This window comes from Sapajus apella, unplaced genomic scaffold (assembly GCF_009761245.1).
Source record: "Sapajus apella isolate SASKATOON/1434 unplaced genomic scaffold, GSC_monkey_1.0 scaffold283, whole genome shotgun sequence".
Taxonomy (NCBI): domain Eukaryota; kingdom Metazoa; phylum Chordata; class Mammalia; order Primates; family Cebidae; genus Sapajus; species Sapajus apella.
In genome coordinates, this window is record NW_022437223.1 from 154,833 (window position 1) to 179,914 (window position 25,082).

General features: G+C 41.6%; 1 pseudogene across 1 annotated transcript; it reads right to left on the bottom strand.

The window, feature by feature from the left end:
• Positions 1-6,408: 6,408 nt before the first annotated feature.
• LOC116545536 lies at positions 6,409-8,232 on the bottom strand (annotated as a pseudogene). The gene has a single exon (XR_004266344.1). The product of XR_004266344.1 is annotated as a coronin-1B pseudogene (transcript).
• Positions 8,233-25,082: the final 16,850 nt, after the last annotated feature.

Genomic DNA, 25,082 nt, shown 5'->3' on the forward strand with positions numbered 1-25,082 from the left:
TTTTCGGACACAGCAACTGCGGTGACCTAGCTACAATCAACACAATAAGGCTCGTCATTCGCATTGTAATTGAGCTCATTTAATAGAAGCTGTCTTCAGTAGGGACGCTCCCTGTGGAGAGCAGGTGCACTTTGATTTTACCTGTCCTCAAACAGACCCTTTGATCATTATAATTGCAAAAAACATGCCCCTGGTTGGAGATTTAAGATGCTAATGAGATCAGGCATGGTGGCTGAGGCCTGTAATCCCAGCACTTTGGGAAGATAAGGTGAAGTGGATCACCTGAGTTCAGGAGTTTGAGGCCAGCCTGACCAATATGGTGAAACACCATTTCTACTAAAAATACAAATTAGCCGGGCCTGTTGGTGCACACCTGTAATCCCAGATATTTTGGAGGCTGAGGCAGGAGATTTGCTGGAATCTGGGAGGCGGAGGTTGCAGTGAGCCGAGATCGTGCCATTACAGTCTAGCATGGGCAAGAAGAGCAAAACTCTATCTAAAAAATAAATTAATTAATTAAAAGATGCTAATGAGACATGCAATGTATGAAAAAGCGTGTACAACTACTGTGTATATGCACCCGAAGCGTGTACAGCTACTGTGTATATGCACCCAAAATATGCTTCCTGGCAATGCCCTTTCCCACCTGCTGAGGAATAACGTGAGGTAAGACTTCCATAAAGAGAATCTCCCTAGGGCCAGTCTCTGCTGCCTCATCCTCGCAGGCAGACATCCCTGTCTCAGGATGTTCTCAGGACATTCTGTCTATTCTGCATCTAACTTTCAGAATCTTCTTTTTCTTTTTAATTAAATTACCCTATGCCACACCTCCTTTGCTGTGTGTCTCTTGTTTAAATTCTTTTAAACCAAGAGGACAAGAATCGAGGTATCACATCAGCTGTCAACAGTTATAAAAGGTCTCTTCACAAATGAGAAGAAATTTTGTAAGTAGGTTTTTAAAAACAAGAAAGATGACTGTGTCTTTTTTTTTTTTTTTTTTTTACTATTGTCCTTAGTGCTGTAGTCAAAGGTAGAAAACCAGGGCCCTAGCCACACAGGACTGACCTCTGTCCACTATGGACTTTATGGTCTTCTGTGACATTCCTTAATGTATCAAAACCTTCCTGAACTTTTATGATCCATGGAGATTGAAAAAAATGTCGTCAAACCACAGGCAGTCACTGGGGTCTAATTTTGGAAACCATCTAAGGCTGTCCCTGCAGCTTAAAATGCAAGACACATTCCATCCTTTCCCACTCTTTTTGTTTTTTTCCTCCTCTTCTCCAGTTTGATTCTGTCTTCATTTTTTTAAACAACAAAATTCAAACCACTGTATTCATATTTTGGCCACGGCATAATGAGCAGATGGTAACTTATTTGTTTCCAGATAGGCTGTCCAGTCTTGCGCTCTTTCCTAACCTAGAGGTTAAATGAAAGAGTCAGGACCAGCCAGGAAGTCCAGAGCTGGGAGCCAGTTCCTCACTGAAAAACCCCCTATTCTATTCCCCCCTCCACCCTGAGAACCCTTCCCAGAAAGCATCTCAAAGAAGCCTGTCTCATCATCCAGGTAGAGCAGTGTTCGATTTCAGAGTTACCTGGCAGCAGCCTACATCCTCTGGAGCCTCCAAAGTATTTAAATTGTTGATTTATTTGCAAAGGTGTTAAAAATAGATTATTATACAAAATACGATAGGTGTGTGTGGCTCTGTGTAGCTGTGTTTGTGTCTCTGTGTGTAACTATATGTTTTTCTGTGTGTCCTCCTGAACCATATATTTTCTTTTTTTAGCAGCGTTTTTGAGGTACAGTTGGTATGCAAATAACAGCACATATTTAATATGTAAAGTTTGATAGGCTTGGACATACGCAAACACCTGTGATACCATCACTAAGCAGGTACCAGGCTTGCTTTCAGCCAGTTTCAGAGCCAATTTCCTAGTTGTCCTAGGAAATTGTCCCTAGAAAGGGAAAAATCTGCTTTCTACAATGTGGCCTAGTTTTCTCACCTAAATCATATGACCATCCTGCTGCTATGGCTTAGAGATGGACTAATTCTCTAGAGAATTTAGCTGAGGACCAAACACAGGATACAGATTTATTATAGGACTTGGAATACTATGATGTGGCCCTGACTTTGTGAAGAAACAAAATGGCTTATGTTGTTAAAAACCTTGAAATTTTGAAGTTTGTTTTTCTGATTTAATAACTCAACGAATGCCCTCCATGTTTTATGGGCATGGTGGTGGGCAGAGACAGATGGCTGCCATTTAGGATATTTGTGATGACGGCACAAAAATGGAAAAGAATGTGTGGAAAGGGACCTGGCCACTGCAGCCTCCTGCCCCCCACGTGTATTAGTCAGTTCTCATGCCACTAATAAAGACATGCCCCATAGTGGGTAGTGGACAAAGAGAAAAGGTTTAATTGACTCATAGTTCCACATGGCTAGGGAGGCCACAGGAAACTTACAGTCATGGCAGAAGGTACTTCTTCACAGGGCAGCAGGAGAGAGGATGAGTGCTGAATGAAGGGGGAAGCCCCTTCTAAACCATCCAGTCTCATGAGAATTCACTCACTATCGGGAGAACAGCATGGGAAAAATCATCCTCATCATTCAATTATCTCCACCTGGTCCCGCCCTTGAGAGGTGAGGATTATTAAAATTCAAGGTGAGTTTTAGGTGTGAACATAGAGCCATACCATATCACCACCCCACTCCCTAAGTGACTCTTTCTCAAGATATGGCAGGACACTCCCTAGATACAGCAGGACACCCTCTACTCAGGAAACTGTATGCCACTCATTCTTTTACTGCTCGGAAAGGCTGATGTGCAAAACACGCCCCCCTAATCTTCTTTTAGGTTCGGGTGGGTTACAGAACCTTTGCAAGCCATGTAGGGTGAAATACTGAGTTTATTTTGTCTTGATACAATAACAGAGATTGTAACGGTTTTAAAAATTATATTTTTGATGGATACTTAACAAAATAAAAAAATTAATGTGGTTTATTTCTCCTAAAATTTAATGACAACAAAGATATGATGGACAGAATTGTGTTCACCCAAAATTTTAATGTTAATGTCCTAAACTCCAATACTTCAGAATGTAACTGTATTTGGAGTTAGGGTCTTTAGAGAGATTCTAAATTAAAATGAGTTAATTAGGGTGAGTCCTAATCCAATAGGACTGGTGTTCTTATAAGAAGAGGAGATCAGGGCACAGACACACACAGAGAAAAGGCTGTGTAAGGACACAAGAAAAGATGGCACCTATAATCCAAAGAGAGGGGCCTCAGGAGAAACCAACCCTGCTGACACCCTGATCTTGAACTGTGAAAAATAAATTTCTCTTGTTTTAGCTGCATCTGTAGTATTTTGATACAGATGCCTTGGAAAACTTACGCAGGTCATCTGAGGGTTCGGGGCATTCCTGTTAATTAAGCTTTTGCTGTTCTCCGCTAGTATAGTACAATTATGCCATTGTTACCGATTTGTCTTCAGCTAATGCATAGGTGTGAATGCAGATATTAAGATAGGTTTCCATCTATCATCACACATTGGTATACAGACCTGAGCACCACTCAAGTTCAAAGTACTATTTCCCTTGAATTTTCTTTGTGCCTAAAGAAAGCTGACTCTTCCCTAGATATGCCAAAGGATGGCAGGTGTGATAGGAAGACCAAAGGGTCGTAAAAGGCAGATGGCAGCGTCTTCTCACATTGCTGCTGCACAGTCCTTCGCCTTCCTCCAATCCTAATCAGGAAACAGCTCATACACAGAAGGGTGTCCATCCCTGCTGTGGGTAAGGAGAGGGATCTTGTGGGAAATGCTGTGTGCTGTGACAGTGCAGCCGCTAGAAATTGCCAGGAGTGCAGTTCCTGCAGGTGCTGCATCCACTGATGAGGCTGGGTCTGCTGGGCACGGAGCAGAACCTCTGTCCAGCTAAGGATAGCACACAAAATTGGAATGCTGGAATAGCTAATTTTTCTCCAGATCTGGGGGCGTTAGACCTACCTGAGCTCCACGGCTCTTCCCTTCTGACCATACCTAGCAGAGATGCCATCCTACAACCCCAGGAGAGAGTGGGCTCCTTTGGAGAAGAAGGAGAATTAGTTAATCTCTACATTCTCACATCCTGGCATCGTACTTGGCACAATATGGTGGGCAGTACATATCTCCATGACTGGAGCAAACTAGCCCCAACTCTGTAGCTCGTTGAAAGAAATGTAACTGTATTTTTCATAGAGATGGGATTTGGCCATTTTGCCCAGGCTGGTCTTGAACTCCTAAGCTCAAGTGATCCACCCACCTCGGATGAGTTGCTGAAGCTGCTTTTGCTTCACTTTGCAGCACAAGTCATACTGAGTTAAATGAGTGCTGCCTGTGTGAGTTGGGGCCCTCTGAGAAGCTGCTGCTGGGACAGGATTAAGCACACAAGGATTTTCATGGTGGAAACTCCTGTGAGTGACCCTCAAGGAGCCATCAGACCTCAATGCAAGTCTGATCACAGGTGAGGGAGAGAGGAAAGAAAGGGTGGTGTGAAGTGTCCAGGACCCAGGATCACTGTGCAAGGCCCTCGGGGAGTCCTTGGGCTGCATCATCATTGGAGGAACCCCATGTCTCCCAGGAATGGTCCAGCCTTAGTAAAACTACCACAGTCAGTCACTGGGTGGGAGCAGCCTGTGGGACAGGAGTGTCCTCTGTACAATGCCACGTGGAACTCAGATCAAGCAGCTCAAGTCCCAAGTCAGTTACATTCCCTGCCACTGGAGGTCGGCCAGGTGCATTCCGATGGTGACCACAGTCCACCTCTTGCCCTGAGCCGATTACTTCACGCAGCTTGGAGGAGCAGTTCCTCTGTTTCCTATGGGCTTTTCTTCCTGAAAAACTCAGAAGGAGATTAGTGGGAAGAACCACAGTTGCAGCTGATCTCAGGGCCACACAACACTCATGCTCCCTGCCGCGGCCTCCTTAGTCTATGAATTATCCTCACTGTCAGATATCACCTCTGCACATCTAGTTGGCTTTCTTTGTCTGGATTTTGTATCCAAATTTGCATTTTGAGGCTCCTTAACACCTCATAGTTGTGCCCTTCCCAGTCCAGAATCACATCCCATGTCCATCCATTGTCACAATGGGACAAGGACATGTGGGGAGGGGCCAGAGGGTCACCTGGGTTCCTCTTCTGTTTCTCTCTGCCTGCATTTTGTAAAAACATTCCCACATACTTCCACTAGTTAGGGTCGGTTATTATCACTGTGGCGACTTCTTGTCTGCTGGTCTCTGGGCAGGTCTCCCAAATGCCCTAGAGGCAGTCATCGCTTGCAATTCAGTGGGGCCCTTGCTATGACCCCTGGTAACTCTGTGCTCCATTTGGAGACCAAGACCTACACGCTGCAGAGTCCAGAGTGGAGGGAGTGGGAAACTCCCAATCTCCAGTGGATCAGTCTTGCTGGCCATTACAGTATTTTCTGCTTCCTGCCTTCCAGCATCCCACTGCTGGGAGACCATTACTTCAAGACCCCATCACCCCATCAATGTCAATGAGCCCAGCCCTGTGCCTGCCACTCCTACATTCATTCCTGGCCTGCCTGCACAGGAGAGTCACCAACAAATTTCCTGAGGATGCTGTGCCCTTCTCATCCTTACATCCCTGATAGGTTTGGGTGAGACTGAGTCATCTGAGTCCTCTCTTGGAACACAGTCCTCCAGTGCACCTTCTGGCTTTACATAGCCATGCATTTTGGCATGACCTTCTTCCTCAATCTCATTGTTCCTTTCTCTACCAACTCCACAATAACTGTGTCATTTCTACTTCCCCAAGAGCTGGCCATCATTATCTTTAGACTTTTAAGAGTCACCCCAGCATCAATTTTCCCCATCTCTTGGGGTCCTTGCTGGGATGTTAACTCTGGTGTCCTGATAAAGTGCTCTCAAATAAATGAATTATTATGTATGCATATATATATATATATGCATCAATATATGCATACATAATAATTCATTGATTTGGTGGAGAGAGATATATATATATACACATATATCCTTTTGGACCATATATGGTCCATTTGATGGACCATATATATCCTTATATGTGATCCTTTTGATTAACCATCATCATATCCAATCCTAGGGGTATATGCCTACTACATTTTGCAAACCTGTAAGAACAGAGTCCGTTTTTCTCCTATCAGGCCCAGAACATCTCCAGCGAGGGTATGCTAGTATTTATCCTGTCTGTTGTCCTGCAGATTGGAGAGCAGTCAAGGAACTTGCTGAGTGAGACTCCCATTGCCTCGAGTGAGAGGATCTTCTGCAGCCCTCTCAGCATAGCAGGAGGGCTGACACTTGGTCACTTGGTAGGGTGGCATGGGCCACCTCTGTAAGCCAAGCATCTTTTTTTTTTTTTTTAAGAGAATTTTATTTAGGAATGAAAATATAGAGTCCAGCCTCCCGCTTCCTCTGGGGTGGGAGGTCTGGGCCGTGTTGAGGGAGATGGTCCCTCAGAGGTCGAGGAGCTAGCCTGGGCATAGAAATCCTCCACAGCAACAATGAGGAAAGCTGGGTGGTGGCTTCGGCCAGGGCCTGGGATGGATCGGGGTAGGAACTGACCCCTGCTGCCTCAGAGGCCCTGGGCAGCCAGCCAGCCAGCAGAAGCTGAGTGGGAAGGGGGCGGAGGAGATGAAGCTGGCACATGGCTGTGGCCCTAGGCATCCCCGTTCTCCATGCGGCCCAGCTGTTCCTCCAGGCGGCAGATGCGCTCCCCCTGGCCCTTGACCAGCGCCCTCGGGGCCCGCAGCTCCTGCATCAGCTCCTCCAGCTTCCCAGCCTCCCCGGCTCTGGCCAGGCTGCCACTGGGGGGGGGCATCAGCAGCAGTGGTGGCAGATGCAGGGGCCCCCAGGTAGGAGGAGCCCGGGACCACAGTGGGCAGGCTGTCAGACGGCACGTTGCGCCGGCTGATCTTCAGGTCCCGCTGCTTGCTGGGCATGTAGGCCTCCCGCAGAGAGATGAGGATGGGGTCAGCGTCCTGCAAGCTCACCCACTCCTTAGCCTCCAGGGCTGCCTCGGGTCCGGCTGTGTCCAGGTACAGATCATCCTGGAAGTGGTCCGACTTTCTTGGCACAGTCATGACAATGGGCTCACGCTTGCGCTCATGCAGTTTGTAGAACCAGGCGATCTCGCACTTGCTGACCTCCAGGCCCTGCTTGGGCATGCTGCCCATGCCCCGCTGGGGTCCTTGCTGGTGAATGTGTTCAGGAAGTGGATATAGGGGGGCTCCTCGGTGATCTCAAAGTACCGGATGCTGGAGTCATCCTTGCCGCAGACATAGACCACGCTGGTGTCGGGGTCGTAGAAGGGCAGCAGGGCCCCGTTGCTCGAATCCAGTTCCTGCAGGGCCGTGGGCTCCTCGAGGTTTTCGGGGTCCCAGAGCGCCAGCTGCCGCTCACTCATTCGGCTGAAGCCTGTGGTGAACGCCTTGCCGTCGGCCAGGAAGATGGCCCGCATGGGCCGGGCACCCTCGTGAGCCTTCTCCCGCTCTGTCACCAGGGCGCCCCGGCTGGGGTCGATGGTGCGCACGCTGTTGTCCTTGCATGCTGAGCAGAACAGGCTGCCGTTGCGGTTCCAGCTGACGTTGTAGATGAGGTCAGGGTGCAGGCCGTCCAGGCGGTACAGCTCCTCCTCCGTGCCTACATTCCAGATGAGTACCACGTTGTCGAAGCCTGCACCAAGCAGCACATTGCGGGCTGTTGGGTGCCAGGCGATGATGCCCACTCACTTGGTGTGCCCCTCTAGTACCGCCACCAGCTCCGTCAGCGGGGAGGTCAGCCCGTTCTCTGGGATCTGCCACACCACGACCGTGCAGTCCTCTGAGCCGCTGGCGATGACTTCGTCGTTGTGGGGACACCCGTCGATGTCCAGGACAGGCCCCGTGTGCCCGCACACCGTCTGGTAGGCCTTGTCACTTCGGCCAGTCGTGCGTAGGGGGAGCGCCAGAAAGGCACCCCCACCACTGGCTTCCACAATCACCGCCAGGAACTTGGGGTTGACGGCGCAGAAGGTGCTGTCCCAGGTAACATGGGACACGCGAATGCCCTCATAGCTCTGGTCGTTCTTGACCGGCTGCCCGAACGCACGGCGGAATTTGCTCTGCTGGACCACTTTGCGTAAGGACATGTCGGGGATGCCGGCGGCTGCGGCACCGACTCCGGCGGCTCCGGATCCCGGCCTCTGGGAAGCAGCCAAGCATCCTTGAGGAGTTGCAGGGTCAACATCACCGGCGTCGTCCACCCAGATAGCTCTTACCCCAGATTACTGCCTCCCAGATTTCTCCCATCAGTGCTCTAACCTCCCATAACCAACCTGCCCTGGCTATGCATCATAGCCTCAGAGACTCTTACAGTCTCCCGCCTGCTATTTTACTTGTGTCTGTCCTTGTCTTGGAAAATGACCACAGAAGCTCGCTGGATTTTCAGAGCCATTCATTTCTTGTTAATAGCCTCAGTCTCTTATTATCCTCTGCAAGTTAATACAACTTGCCAGCATCCAGCCAACTCTTCTGTCTTACAGGAACTCTTCCACCCCCACCCCTGTATTTTTCAAATGCCTGCATCCCTGCACCTGCCACAGCATTTCTCTCCACCAGGATGATTTCCCAGTTCACCATCAATTACATGTTTAGAACTTGGTCTGCAGTCTTGTGCTGAGGCTATCCATGTCCCATCCACAAACCACAATGGCACTCTCTTTACCTGCTGTGAAGGGGGGGAGCCCCTCCCAAATCCTATCTTACCTTGCTAAGCCACTCCTGGTACCACCTGTGTTAGTCTGGATCCTCCAAGAGGCAGATGCACAGATGTGAATAATGTTGTAAATATTTTATTAGCAGAAACACCCATGACATAAAATAGGGAGGGAGCTAGAAGAGGCTGGGAGAGGCAACAGCCTCAATACAAATCAGGCCCCCAAGTGAGAAGAGGAAGACAAAATGAGAGGACGAATCCCAGACCACAAAGCAGCTGATGGAAGGTTTGGCTGATGTAATTCCATGAGGGAATCCTCACCAGAGACAGCCATCAAAGCCCATGTGTCCCAGGAATGGGCCTGCCTCTGTCTCCCTGCCTGTTTGGTCGTTGTCCAAAATCAGCCTCCAGGAAGCATGACCTCAAAAATGGATTTCAGATTGCAGCAGCCATGGCCTCTGATCTTAGACGGCCTGTGAGCGTGTTCCTTTGCCTGTTCCAGCACACGCCTGCCATGCTCTCCAATGCTCAAAATTCATTTGCGTTCAAAGTCATAAAATATTAGAATTATGCTTCCATGATCTTACTCAGACATCAGCAGTGTAATGCCTTTAAAAAGGCATTTTCTCATTCAGGTTTTCCTAATCAATAATATATTTAAATTAAGTTATTATGGCATTTTCACTTCCAGCTCAATATAGCTATTTTCATTTTGAAGGAGAAAAGCAGCTTGCACACATGCTTAATTTGGTAATTCGGCCTTTTTGCTAAAAAGCATTGCTTGCCAATTATCTCAATTTATAATTTTCCTAAGATTGAATTACTCCATGTCTCCAAATAACAAGCATGTTCCATTTGTTAGAGATACGTGCCTAAGTTTATTGCTTCAGGAATTGTCATTATTACTGTCCTGCCTCCTGTATTTACCTAATATGTTAGAACATTTCCACCAGCATATAAGCATGCTCTAAAGCCTCCTGTGCTTAGGGCAAAAGTCCTTCTTACACCCATGCTTCCTTCTAGCTAGTGTCCCATTTCTGTGGCCTCCTTTAAGAGTGGAACCCTGAAACATCTGCCTCCTCCTCCTGTTCCCACTCCTTCCCTTTTCTTTTTCCCTTTAATTTGCCACAACCTGTCCACCATCCACCTGACACTGGCCTTGTCAGGGACATCATGTCTTCCATTGCCAAACTCAGGAGTTAATCTCGTCCCCATTTTATCCAACATCTGCATATCACAAAGCGTCACGTGATCACTGTCTCTTTCTTGAAACCCTTGGTTTGGTGCTGAGGGCACTATCCTTTTGCTGTATTTGTATAAATTTAAGTGGCGCAAGTGTAATTTTGTTACATGAATATATGGCATAGTGCTGAAGCTTGAGCTTTTAGTATAGTCATCACCCAAATAATGAACACTGTACCCAATACGTAATATTTCATCATCCATCTTCCTCCCACCCGGCTCCTTCCAAGTCTCCAGTGTCTGCCATTCCACATGCTGTGTCCCTGTGTACACACTAGCCTTTTCTTTCCTTTCTCATTCTGTAGCTGCTGCTTCTGGTTCTCTCTAATCCAGATCTGCCCCTCTGATTCATGACTTGTTTACCCAGCTGAGCACTCAGCATCACCAGTATCTCTACTAGCAATCTACTGGGCATCTCTAATTTGTGAATAAACCTCAACTGATGATCCCTCCTCCCCCCACTCCCAGAACAAAACAGCTCATTCCTTATTTCATTTTCCTCCTCTCGGTAAATGACAACGCTGTCCTTCCAGCTGCTGAGACCAAACACCCTGGAGTCATTTTCTACTCCTCCTTTTCTCTTATACCCTATGTCCAATGAGGCAGCACATTCTGATTCTACATTGTAAATATTATCCAAAGTCAGGCAGCTTCTCCTCCATACCACTGTTTCCTTCCCAGATTAAACATTCATTGTGTCTCCTATTATCTCATATTGAAACAATCCCATTGCAGGGTTTTTGTAAAAGCAGTCTCTAACCCAGTGTGTGGCCCACACAGGGAGGACCTGTGTTTCTCTGAGCTGTGACTTGTATTTGTTGAGCACGTACTGCACTCTGCTAGGATTTAGAGATCTTGTTTCTGCAAACATGCTCAGTCCCCACCGATAGGTACAGATGACTTTGGGATGCCAGCAATTTTTTCTTTGAGGGACAACATTTCTCAGAATAGCTGAACAGACCCCTGAGGAATAGGTTAAAGGGGTGGATCTTGAGCCAAAGCACGGGGTGGTGTAAAGTGAAGTTCATCGCCCCAGGTGTCATGTGCTGCAGATCCACAGATCACCTGATAGTCTGATAACAAACAAACAGGCAGCTCCTAGATCAGGTGAGCAGAGTGAGGAGGCACGGGTCAGAGGAAGGCCGCTGGTGTCTCCCTCCAGGCCTGTGCCGCTGAACATCCTTCTAATGCCACCATGATGACGAGTACAGTTAAAATCGCATTCAGTGATGCAGCTTAACAGCTTACTAACCATTACCAAATCACCCTGTTAAGGTGTCTAAACACTGACTGCAGTACCAAGCACATAATACCAGAGTCAATAGGTGGTATGAGACGTATGGCCATGATTACTAATGTCATTTCTTAACATGCTAAAGATATCCCTGGGCCCTCTACACATGCTGTGGGGCATTCAAATAAATGCTAAGCTGTTATTGGGTTATTGATGATGCAAGAGATATGACCTAAGAAGAGAATCTAGAAATCTGTAGCAGCTATGCTAGCTTTTTCATAAGCTAACTCAGTTTTGCCCTGAGTTAGTTTATGAGATTCTGCCACAGTGAATGTAGTAGATGGACCACGTGCTAGAGGTTAGCAGGAATATTTCCCTGCTATGAGTTTGATGTGTCCTGTGTGTCTCCTGGTTTAGAAGATCACCACTTAAAATCTTGGGATTAAACTAAAGTTGTCAGTGTTTGAATGAATTGTGTCATTTTAGTGAGATTATCTACCTGTACTGTGCAAATTAAGAGGTGAAATTCAGGCTCACTACCTCTCAACATATTAGGAGTCAGGAGAGAGTTCAATAGAATCAGTTTTCCTCTCTGAAGTTAGGTGACTATGAATCACTTGATGTTGGAAGCCATTATCCTCAGCAAACTAATGCAGGAACAGAAAAATAAACACTTATCAATGGGAGCTGAACAATGAGAACACATGGACACAGGGATGGGAGCAACACTGGGTCTGTCGAGGAGGGTGGGTGGTGGGAGAAGAACATCAGGAAAAATAGTTAATGCATGCCAGGCTTAATACCTAGGTGATGGATTGATTGGTAGGTGCAGCAAACCACCATGGCACACATTTACCTGTATAACAAGGTAACTGCACATCTTGTACATTTACCCCAGAACTTAAGTAATAATAAAGCTTCCATGGCCATCAGTGTTCGGTGAGGAGAAGAGTGTGTCTCAGGTGTCCCACAGAGCAACAAACTCCCCACCCACTGCATTCAGCTGGCCTTCTCACGTGTTTGCCTCCTAGAGTTTGCTGCTTCTTCAGTCTGACTGCATCTGGCAAGGCAGAGTGGGCAATGCACTTCAGACATGTTTCACTTAAGAGTATGCACTTTCCTGACCACTTGACCCTTATGTCATGTTATGACCATTGTCTAGTATAGTGACCACACATCATGATGTGGTGGATAAAAGAGATCTGGCCCCGGCACCAGACAGCCTAGCTTCAAATTTGTCTCTGCTGTGTGACATTAAAAAAAAGTTATGTAAAGCCAGGTGTGATGGCTTACACCTGTAATCCTAGTATTTTGGGAGACTGAGGCAGGTGGATCACAAGGTCAGGAGATCGAGACCATCCTGGCTAACACAGTGAAATCTCATCTCTACTAAAAATACAAAAAATTAGCCAGGCACTTGGGAGGTTGAGACAGGAAAATCACTTGAGACTGGGAGGCTGCAGTGAGCACCATTGCACTCCAGCCTGGGCAACAAAAACAACCATCTGATCGTTGACAAACCTGAAAAAACAAGCAATGGGGAAAGGAGTCCCTGTTTAATAAATGGTGTTGGGAAAACTGGCTAGCCATGTGCAGAAAGCAGAAACTGGACCCCTTCCTGACACCTTACACTAAAATTAACTCCAGATGGATTAAAGTCTTAAACATAAGACCCAACACCATAAAAACCCTAGAAGAAAATCTAGGCAAAACCATTCAGGACATAGGCATAGGCAAGGACTTTATGACTACAACACCAAAAGCATGGGCAACAAACCCAAAATAGACAAATGGGATCTAATTAAACTCCAGAGCTTCTGTACAGCAAAAGAAACTATCATTAGAGTGAACCAGCAACCAACAGAATGGGAAAAAATTTTGTTAACTACCCATCTGACAAAGGGCTAATATCCAGAATCTACAAAGAACTAAAACATATTTACAAGAAAAAAACAAACCCATTCAAAAGTGGGAAAAGGACATGAACAGTCACTTTTCAAAACAAGACATATATAAGGCCAACAAACATATGAAAAAATGCTCATCGTCACTGGACATTAGCCAAATGCAGATCAAAACCACATTGAGATACCATCTCACACCAGTTAGAATGGTGATCATTAAAAAATCTGGAGACAGCAGATGCTGGACAGGATGTGGAGAAATAGGAAAATTTCTACAGAGTTTTGGGAGTGTAAATTAGTTCAATCATTGTGGAAGACAGTGTGGCGATTCCTCAAGGACCTAGCAATAGAAATTCCATTTGACCCAGCAATCCCATTACTGGGTATATATGCAAAGAATTATAAATTGTTCTATTATAAAGATACTGCACATGTATGTTCTTTGCAGCACTGTTTACAATAGCAAAGACCTGGAAGCAACCCAAATGCCCATTGATGATAGACTGGATAAGGAAAATGTGGCACATATACAGCATGAAATACTATGTAACCATAAAAAATGATGAGTTCGTGTCCTTTGTAGGTGCATGGATGTATCTGGAAACCATCATTCTCAGCAAACTGACACAAGAACAGAAAATCAAACACCACATGTTCTCACTTATAGGCAGATGTTGAACAAGGAAAACACATGGACACAGGGAGGGGAACATTACACACTGGGGTTTGTTGGGGGGACTATGGGAGGGACAGCAGGGGGTAGGGAGTTTGGGAAGGGATAACATGGGGAGGAATGCCAGATATATACATATATATATATAACTGCATATATGATATATATGTCATATATATAATTATATATATTATATATATTATGTATATTTATATAATAATATATGCATCTATTATATATATTATATATAATAAATATTTATGTATAATAATATATATAATAAATATCACAAATATGAATATTTATACTATATATTATTCTATAAATATACAATAAATATATATATTTATTATATATATTATTTTATATATAGTAAATATATATGTTATTGCACTTTAGATTCTGGGGCACATGTGCAGAACATGCAGGAATTCCACTTTAGGTTCTGGGATACATGTGCAGAACATGCAGGATTTACCATATTGGAATTTGCTGTAGAAAGCTTGTTAGAGAAAAAAAAAGTTGTACATTTATAAGATGGATAGAGTTGTCCCTTAAATATAAAAGAATTATTAGTAATCAAGGCACAATAAGAAATATTATAGATGGGAACTTGAAATAATGGAAAAGCACATATGGATTAAAAACAATTACATCGTATGTGGACAAAAGAGAACTGAAATGAAGAGAACTTTGACATGGTGCGTAGGAGCCATAAGAAGTCTATAGATCCACATCTGATTTACTTGACAGAGGAAACTGAAGCCTGTGAAGGTTAAAGATTCACCTGTCACAGCTAGTTAATGGCAAATGCTGGGCAAGAATGTCTTTTTTCTCTTAAGAAATGATTTTTTATGATTTTAAAAGTAGTGTATGCTTGTTATTTGGTATTTCATTATTCAGTTTCCCCTTTGGCATGTAATTGAATATGTGTTATTTCCTAGATTGTGTAATTATCAAGAGGATATAGTATTTCACCTTGTTTTTATAAATGAATTAAAGCTAATACATCCTACATATTATGTGATTACCTGTGTTTTATCTTATGAGAGAGGTCTAAGATTCCTAAATAGCCATTGGAAAGATAGTGTTTTTCCAATCCTTAAAGAATTTTTCCTTCCTTTGACTTGAATATGGCTATCTGCTAAGTAAAGACAGTTACAAATCCTTTTAAGGGAAGGTTGTAAATGTGCTTTAAGAGCATGTGAGCCTCCCTGTGTGGAGACACCACTAAAGTGTTTTTACTTAATAACGATTTAATCTCTTCCTGTGTGATAGACAAAGAAATTAACACAATCTCTCTCTTCAAAAGGAGACTCCAAAGTTCTCTTTCTCCCCCTCAGATAATTCGCATGACCAGTAGACTTTCCATCACTTACGTTTTTCTGGGTTAACTTGAAGGTCTAAATTTCCCAGATGATGTGGTTTCGGATTTATTCACCTTAAAATGTTTTTTAGGAACGCAATGTCATGAAATATAACCTAGTATAGGATGGGTAAACTAATTCATAGACATAGAGTAATTCATATAGGTGGCAGCACATGTGAATATTCAATTATTTTTACTATCTGATTCTTACAGGAGGAAAGGAATGAACATTATGACCACTTCAAAACTGGACTGGCCATTTTACATGCAGGTTCTATTCTTTATGTCTGCCAAAAGCAGAGAAAGCCGTATGTTCCCTTAGGGACTTTTCTCAGGTGTAGGGAAATTGGCGTTAGGGTCATTTCCTGTCACTTTCCTTAATAGTCTTAAACATGTGCATAGCTGTATGCTAATAAAGTACACACATTCATAATATTATAATTCAAAATGATCAATATCTGATTAGTATCAAATCAATCATGTGAAAAAGGTTCTAGAAGACTTTCTAATCCCCAAATCATTTTGCTTATATTCCAACTATATAAAATAAATTCCCCTCATTAAATCCTCATTTACTGTTCCCTGTAAATAACCTGACTATTAATTTAAAAGTCATTCCTTCAAAACTTTTTATTCCCAAGATACTAAACATTTAATTGTATCATTCTAATTAGAAGAGAAATTATATTTACGTATATTTGGAATCAGCCTAAAGTGCACTCAAATCAGACTCCAATGCTTAGTACTATGTGACCTCTTTGAGCTTCGGGTTCCTCGAAAAGAAGACAGTATTAATAATATGTATTTGTTAATATTAAGTGTAATACTATATGAGAACAGGTAGTCCTGACTGGCACATACATGGTAGATATGTATATATTCAGGTATATGCTATCATTTCATGGCCCTGCGAGAAACTGGCTGACAGTTTTCCACTTAGCTGAAAGGTCCCTCTCATGTAGATGCTGTTGACTGAGTAATAAATCGCTGAAGAAGGAGCATGGCTATGGGCTTGCTTGTGGACTATTTGAGACATGGGAACATGCATATAAAAATGTCCAGAAAGTAGATGGATACATGGAGCTACAGCCAAAGATAGTGAACTCAGTGGAGCTGCAGAGCTAACAACGTCAGCCTTTAAGTGTTAGTTGGAGCCTGTGGCTTCACACATTGCTCAGCAAATATTTATTAAGTTCCTAGTTCATATTAGAGACTGTCTCAGGTATGGAAACACAGGCGCAACAACACGATGCCACTGCTCTCCTGGAGTTTGTATTCAAAGGGGAAGAAGACAATTAAAAACTAAGAGAAGTAAGAAAGTCTCTGATGAAGACAGTATTAGGAAGAAAATAGTGTGAAATTCCAGTGTGAGACAAATACATACAGAATAGCCAAAGAATGCCTCTCTGAAAGTTGAAAACTGAAAGAAAATCAAGAACCACCCACACAAAGATCAGAAGGAATAATAATCATCATCAATAACAGCAACAACTATCCCTTGCTGCAAAGTACTAGTGTATATGGACTATGTACTCATTTTTATACCACTTTATAGAGGTAAGATTGACATACAAAATCTCTGCATATTTAATGCATACAACTAAATGAGCTTGGAGATAAGTATACACTTGTGAAATCGTCACCACCCAATCTATGCCATAAACATATTTAGTAAAGTTGCTGGATACAAAATCAACATACAAAAATTAGTTGCATTTCTATACACTAACAAGGAAATATCTGAAAAGGAAATTAAGAAAACAATTTTATTTACAACAGCATTAAATATAAAATACTTAGGAATAAGTATAGCCAAGGAAGTGAAAGACTTGTACCCTCCTGAAAAGTATAAAACAATGTTAAAATAAATTAAAGCAGATACAGATAAAAGGAAAGACAGCACATGTTCCCAGACTGGAAAAATTAATATTGTTAGAATGTCTGTGCTACCCAAAGTGATCTACGCAATCCCTAACAAAATTGCAAAGAAAAATGTCATGGTTGTTAGAGTGGTGTGTATGGAAGACAGAGGAGAATTTAGGGCAAATAATTCAGGACCTTGAAAACATAAGGCTTGTGGATTTTATTATAAGTGAAATAGACATTACCGGGACTTAAGAGGGAAACAGTATGATTTCTATTTTTATATTTTATTTTAATTTCTATTTTAAAAATGTAACTGGCTGCCTTTTGGAAATACACTGTCAACTTTGGTGAGGATACAGAGAAAGGTGGTAGGAGGTGACTGCGCTCATTCAGGTGAGAACTCATGCTGATTTGGTCAGTTAGCAGAAGGGAAGAGAAGCAAGGGAATATTTTTGAAACATGGCACTAGTTATGGGAATTGATTGACTAGCTATGGGAAAAAGGAAAACAAAGGAATTGAAAGCAGCTTCTTCATTTTCGAAATTGAGCTATTAGATAGCTATTTCCTGAAGGAGGAAAATGGAGGCAGGGAAAGTGTGCTGTGGGGAATTTGGAGGCAAAAATCAAGAGCGTTTTAGGGTACATTGGGTTTGAGGGGCCTCTTAGACATCCATATAAAGATGCTGAGTGGGCCGCTATTGGAATACAGCACTCAAGTGGATATCAGGGCTGGATGAGAGTCCCAGGGGAGAGGATGAGAAGATGAGAAAAAGGCCAAGACAGTCTTTCAAAATTGTAGTCCCAACAAACTAGAGGTCTAATTGTATCAATGACTTGAGAAGAAATTATATTTTGCTATTTTTGGAATCAGCCAGAAGTGAACTCAAATCAAACTTTGCTTCTTAGTACTTGTGAGATGTCTCTGAGGCTCAGGTTTTTAACCCATGAAAAGATAATAATACATGTTTCATAGGATTGCATGAAATAATGTATGACAACATATAATATCACAACTAGCATACATATGAAATATATGTAAACATATATGTACATATACATAAACTCATACTGTAAATATATGCCATATATACACATATAAAACCATATAAATTATGGAATGCAGATATGTAAGATACAGGTATAGATATATTTACAGAGATGTAGATATATATCGCTATTCCGTCATTCAACAATTGCAAGTCTCAATTTCATCACCTACGATGAAGAATATTTATGAAGAAAGGAAAAAATGGAAAAGAACCTCCATACCTTGTGGATGACAGGGTCTGAGCACACGCACTTGGAACATGATTCTGAGCCACGCACAAGGAAGAGTGCTCTGAGAAACACAGTAGGCCCCAATATATTAAATTGTCTTTTATTTAAAAAAAAACCAACAACTTCAAATTAAGCCCATTTGGATATTTGACTTCCATATTCTCTATTCTTCCTTTGCCCAAACATCGTAAAATAGTACTTTGGTTCTCCACCATTAAAAAAAAATCTCATTCATTTCTCAACCCATTGAAATCTGACTTGAGGATGATAAGTAGTTGTTGAGTGACCAAATCCAAACCTCCCTTCCACTACCTTATCGTCTCAACAGCACCTGGTGCAGCTGGCCATCTGCATCTTCCTGAGAGCCTCTTTCTCCTTTGCCTCTATAGTACCACACTGCCCTTCCTTCTGATTCTAGGACAAGTCTACCTGGAACAAAGCTCAGTTTCCTGTATCTAAATGTGGGGCTAATAAAAACATGTCTTAGGGATATGGGAGGCTTAAGCGAGCTGACCTGTGGCTCTTGGCATTCTGAGCTGGCAGAGAGGACATGGCTGGAGGAACCCTCAGTGTCCACTGCACCCCTTCACCCCATTTGTTTGGAAGCTCCAAGCTCAGAGCCGGTCTGGTTCACTAGTGCTGGAGAATAAACCTCTTGGTTCTCATTCGATTTTGCCTGAGCTTCAGGTTTTTAACATAATCCCTTCTGTTTTTCATTGTCCAGGGATTTCCCATCACTTCCAATCTATGAAGAGTTGCCTTGTTTATTTTAAAGCATGATGGTAATTGTTGGAATGTGGGGCATAAGGAAAGTCCTGATAAAGTAAATTAAATGTTTTATTAAACATATGTTACTACAAAATGAAGACATTTTTGCCAATATGTATAAAATATTTCTCTTTCACTGCTTTTTAAGTTTTACACACACCCTTCTATTAGACATTTGTCTCAGTCCTTAGTTTTACAACTTTATGCATATAAGTAGTCCAAGATATAAAATTGTACTACTTCATAGTCTGAATTCTTATTCATACAAACACAGATCATGGTATTCCCATAATATCTAACTAAATACACAGTGTTTAAGGCATTTTTATACTTTACTAAATTTTGCTTTTAGACCCAAAGATTTTGAAATGACTTTCACTTCTATTGTAATATATTGATGATTTTCTTTCAGCTCTCTGAAAGCCATAGTGACCCAATTAAGTTCAGAAATAAATATTTTTGAGCAATACAGTATTTCAGATTCTATACTGAACATTGGTAAGCCAAAATAAATAGGGCTCTTGCTTCTGTTTGGTGTAGATGTGGAAACAGGAAGACATATATAATTACACTACTGTGAGACATTCACAATAATAAAATACAGACATGGCACCAAGCAGCCAGTGGCTGACTCTTTGGGAAATGGTCAGTGAGGAAATGATACCTGAGCAGAATTTTGAACAGGCAGACATTTAAGGTAAGAGCAAGTGGCAAGGTGTGAAGGTACTGACAAGGATAGGAGTTTCCAGGAACGGCAAATAGGTCAGTCTAACAGGAGAATTATATTACAACAAGTGAAGAAAGACAATGTGCAGGGCCATATAAAGAAAAGCTTTTCATAATGAGAAACTTGGACTTTACGCTACAGATAACGCGAAGAGAATTCCATATTAGAAGAGGTGTCATGAAGGTCAGATTAGCATTCCAGATAGACCCATTTTTGTAGGAATTTGGAGGACAAATTTGGAGAAGCAAAACCCAAAGAAAAGCAATAAATGAGGGGCCAATGTTTATAGTCCAGGAGGAATATGAAAAGAACTAGAACTAGGGTGTTGAGAATAGAACAGAGTCAAGTAAGTAAATAGGGGCCTTTTCAAAATAAGCACAAATTATTTAGGTCCACTGTTATCTTTCCCATGCACGACAAGTGGTTATGAGCCCAATTGTCTATATAGCCAACCACTGACCAAAGTCATTCTGACAAACTTGACATTCAGCACAATTTGTCCTTCTTGATAAATATTCCAAGGAGTCAAGACAGTCACCTGCCAAAATTGATTAGTGAGACGTCAAGGGGGAATGCAGGCTTATTTGGAATGGCACCGCTGCCAGCATTTGCAGCCTGTTTACCTCTAGACTAGTTCTGTCTCACTCTGAGACTTTTCTGTTTCCATCCAAATAGCCCCCAAACACATTGAGGCTATGCCTACCTATGTGAGATACTCATTCCAGACCAGTCTGCAAGTGCAGGAGGAGGATGAAGAGGCTACTTTCATTAGGCTATTCTCACAACTGAACAGTTTCAGTAGGTTTAAAAGAGAAAGCATGAACTTCACCAATCCTCTGTAGGCATTTAGCAAAAAGGTAGTAAATTCTGTGAAGTAGAAAAGCCCACAGGATTGCGGTAGCACCTTCCTCTTAAAATGTGCATTGCCTCATGCATGGACGGTGTCTGAGGAATAAGGAGCCATTTTTTTTCTTAAAAGGACTTAGTTCTGAACAAGAGAGTGGTTAGTTTAAGTTAAATACACAAGAAGGCACTTAAACTTCATCTTCTGCTTTTGTGAAAGAAAGAATGCAAGTCTCAGAGGACCACCCAGGGGTGAAGTCCACGGTGTGCTCTATACAATAAACTTCTTTCTTTTCTCTTTACAAATGGGATTGTGGTCATTTATGTACATGAACACATTGCTTGCAAGACCTAGAAAGAAAAGGGCCAAAATCTTAATGGAGCAGCAGCAGGGCTTTGGTTTACCCACAGTGTGGTCATTAGCAAAACTTCCATTCATGGTGGAAACTCAAAAATTCTTGAACTTAAACATGAGGTGTTAGACAAACTCTAATTCCGGCAGACTCACGGCCACTGCTTTTTAGTTCCAGACCATCCTGCCTCGCATTGTTTACATTAGGAAAACATATTTTTGAAAATTAAACTGATTTTTATAGAAAGAAAATAACAGTTGTTTGAAACCGAAATTTCCTTTACTTTCCAGCACACAGCAGTGAATAGTAAGGTTTATTTTTTAACACATAAGTTTTCAAAAAGTGTTATAACCCTGGTCATGTTCTCAAGGTCCTGTGTCTTGCCTGCTGCAGACATTTACCCTATTGACAGTTTAAATCAAAAATTTTATTGCTGTTTTTTAAGTCCTTTTTTTGATACAGCCTTCACATTCACCTGCTGAGATTATTTCAAGACCTAATAGACTGCATCATTAGAAAACATTGTATAGTACTCAAATTGGCTTTTCCTATGTTGAATTTCATCCAGTTTTTCTTCTCCATTGCCCATTACAGAAGTAATTTGCAGAACCTCTGCATTTTAGCCAGGAGCATTCAGGGAGAGTGACTTTTTGGGGTGCTGGATACCAATGGCATTGCCAAGCTGGAAAGGACTGAGCTTTCTAGGGCTGTTATATATTCAAGAGAATTGTGCATGCATTTGCTTGTGTGTATGCTTGTGTGTGTGTATGTGTGTGTGTGTGTGTGTGTGTGTGTGTGTGTGTGAATTTCTGATTTCCAAGTGTACCTAAATTACTGTCTTTCTCTATTACACTCATTTCTCATTCCCTTTATAAGTTGAAGGAAACGTGTTTGCACAGGCATTTTCCACATCCATGCTTGTCCTAGATTAGATATTGAGTTAAATCTGGTTACACCTAATAGTATTAGACTAATTCAAGAAGACTTTAGTGCTACCATAACGTGAACCTTCCTTTTAAAAAAAATGGTATCCCTAGTATCTAGCATCAGACATACTTAAAGTTGTTATATAGATGTTCTGTTGGATTTATGCCTTTATGCAAAAAGTGTTTATTCTTTTTCATTTGGTAACATACTGCTAGGATGAAACACATATGCACTCTCTGGCCACAGTAATTTAATAGTATTCATTATAAGTAAACAAATAACAGATGCCCACTTTTCTTAGAAAATGTGGCACACATACACTGTGGGATACTATGCAGCCATAAAAAAGGATGAGTTTATGTTCTTTTCAGGGACATGGCTGAAGCTGGAAACCATCATTCTCAGCAAACTAACACAAGAACAGAAAATCAAACACCACATGTTCTCATTCATAAGTGGGAGTTGATCAATGAAAGCACATAAACACAGGGAGAGGAGCATCACATACCAGGGCCTGCTGGGTGGTGGGGAGCTAGGGGAGGGATAGCTTTAGGAGAAATATCTAATGTAGACAACGGGTTGATGGGTGCAGCAAACCACCATGGCACGTGTATACCTATATAACAAACCTGTATGTTCTGTACGTGTACCCCAGAACTTAAAGTAAAATAAAATAAAATAAAAATAAAATGCCAACCTTAGGCAGTTATAAAACTATTTTCCTGACTCTATTCTTTTCTCCTTGTTTTTGTGGGAGTTCCTCAAGTCCCTCCTCAAAATCCTTCCAGAATATACTGAGTGTCCTTGGGGTATGTGTCATCTGTGATCTCAAACTCTTTTGTTGCTATTCCATGAAATCTGACATCTCCCTTCTCCCTGGCTTCAACTGTGCTGATCATATCCTCTTCTGAACCTAGTTTTCTAAGGCCCACTGTCTTCCCCTCTCTCCAGTTCTCACTGGCTCAGAGAGCTTGCCCAGATCATGGCATAAGGCATGCCAGGTTCCAACAATTACCTCAAGGAGAAGAAGCAACCTGTGCCTGTCTTTATGCATTTGTTGTCATCAAGAGCTGAAATGGGTCTTTCATTTTCACTGTTTCTCTATTTTACTTTTAGAACAATGGCATAAGACTTCAATGGCAGATCTACAATACTTGAGTGATGAATACTATGCTACAATATAAACTTGCCTTCAAAGATTCAGTGAATGACGTCTACCCAACACCCACTTTTAGAAAAAGAACATGGTTCTGACATTGCAGTTCTGTGCATGCCTGAACCACTATTTTGAATTTTATGTTTATTATTATCTTGCTTTATAATTATGCCACGTAAGTTTGTAGCTCTAAACAATGTGTGATTTAACTTTGTATGTTTATATACGTGCAACCATACTGAATACAGCATGGTTCTTCTGAAACCTGTATTTTTTTTCTGAAAATTCTGAACCTAGTTCCTAGTTCATCCAAGTTGTAATGTGTAGCTGTAAATCAGTCATGTTCACTGCTATATAGGGTTAACATTTTTTTAAAATGGTGCAGTTTATGTATTCACTTGGTGGGCATTTGGGTGTTTTAGTTTTGTAAAACTCTGATGCGCTGTAAACATTCTTTTATACTCAGACTGGTGCATATTAAAAGAGTTCTCTGGAGGCACTCCTGGGCATAGGATATGCACATTGTTATAATACATTTACTAAGAAGCTAGTGCTTGAGCCAATTCTAACTCATACTGATTATGTGGAGGTGCTTTCTTATAATGCTCATTTCTATGTGGATTGTCTTTATTTACTTTTTAGCTCTTTATATATTTTAAAATCAATCCTTCATGTGCTGCAGATACAAACACTTATTTCTTAGTGTGTGACTTACTTTATGCTTTTTTATGGCATTTATGATAAACACAAGTTCCTAATTTTAATGCCATAAAACATATATATATTTATGGTTCATGATTCTATCTAGTCTAAAAAAAATCCTTCTTACACAAAGAAAAAGTAGTTTTTATTTGTATTCTAAATTTTAAAAAACAATTTTGTCTTTGACTTAAGTTTTTAACCCACACAGGTTATTTTTCATCGTGGTTAGAGTTTGGTACCCAAATTTATTTTTCCGTTATGTAAAACATATTCTCTCTAACTGAAAGTCCATTTTTTACCTGACATGTAATTAAAACTCCATCATAAATCAAGTTTCTGTATATATGTGAGTCTGCTTCCGGTCTCTCCAATCTGTATCATTAGTCATTTTGTCGAACTCTGTGTCATACTACACCGTCTTAAATTGTTTTATATCTTTACAAGAAGTCTTGGTAGCTGGCTGACTAATCCTCGTACTTTATTCTTCTTACAAATATCTTCACTATTCTGTGTCCTTTCGTAGTTCATATACATTTCTGAATTAACTTTGCATGTCTACAACGTTATAGATTTGAATCTATACATTCGTTTAGGAAAAACTGGCTCTTTTGCCATTGATTCTTTCATATGATGAACATGAGCTCTTCTTTTCTCTAGGTCCTCTTTAACATTTGTCAAGAGATTTTATAATGTTCTCCATAAGATTGCACATATTTTTATTAGCTTAATTCCCAAGTAGTGCACATTTTTCTGCAATATTATGTAGTAGGTAAGAGAACAGACTTTGGAAATCCCAGCTCTTCCATTTTCTGATTGTATGACCTTGGAAAAATCACTTAGCCTCATTGTGCCTTGGCTTTATCATCTATAAAAAGGAAATATTTATATGCCAAACGCTTGGAATTGTTGTGAGGACTAAATGTATTCTAAATTGTTCACAACACTGCCTGGCACAAATAAATGTAACGTGTTTGCTATTATTATGTTGAGGAGAACATTTTTCAGAAAAGATTAATTCATGCCTGAAAAATATGTACATTTTTTGCATTTATTGGGAAGAATAGTCCATAGCTGTACACTCTATCAGCTTTTTAACCATATTGTTCAAATCATCTACATGCTTAAAAAATGTATTACCTAATTGATCTATCAATTACCATTATGTTAATAGATTTGTCAAACACTACCTCTAATTCTGTCATTTTTGTTTTCTGCAATTTGAGATGATGAGTTGAGATGCATCCAAGTTCAGAAATGTTTCTTTCTTCCTGGTCAGTTTAGCTTTTAAAAAAATTTTAGAG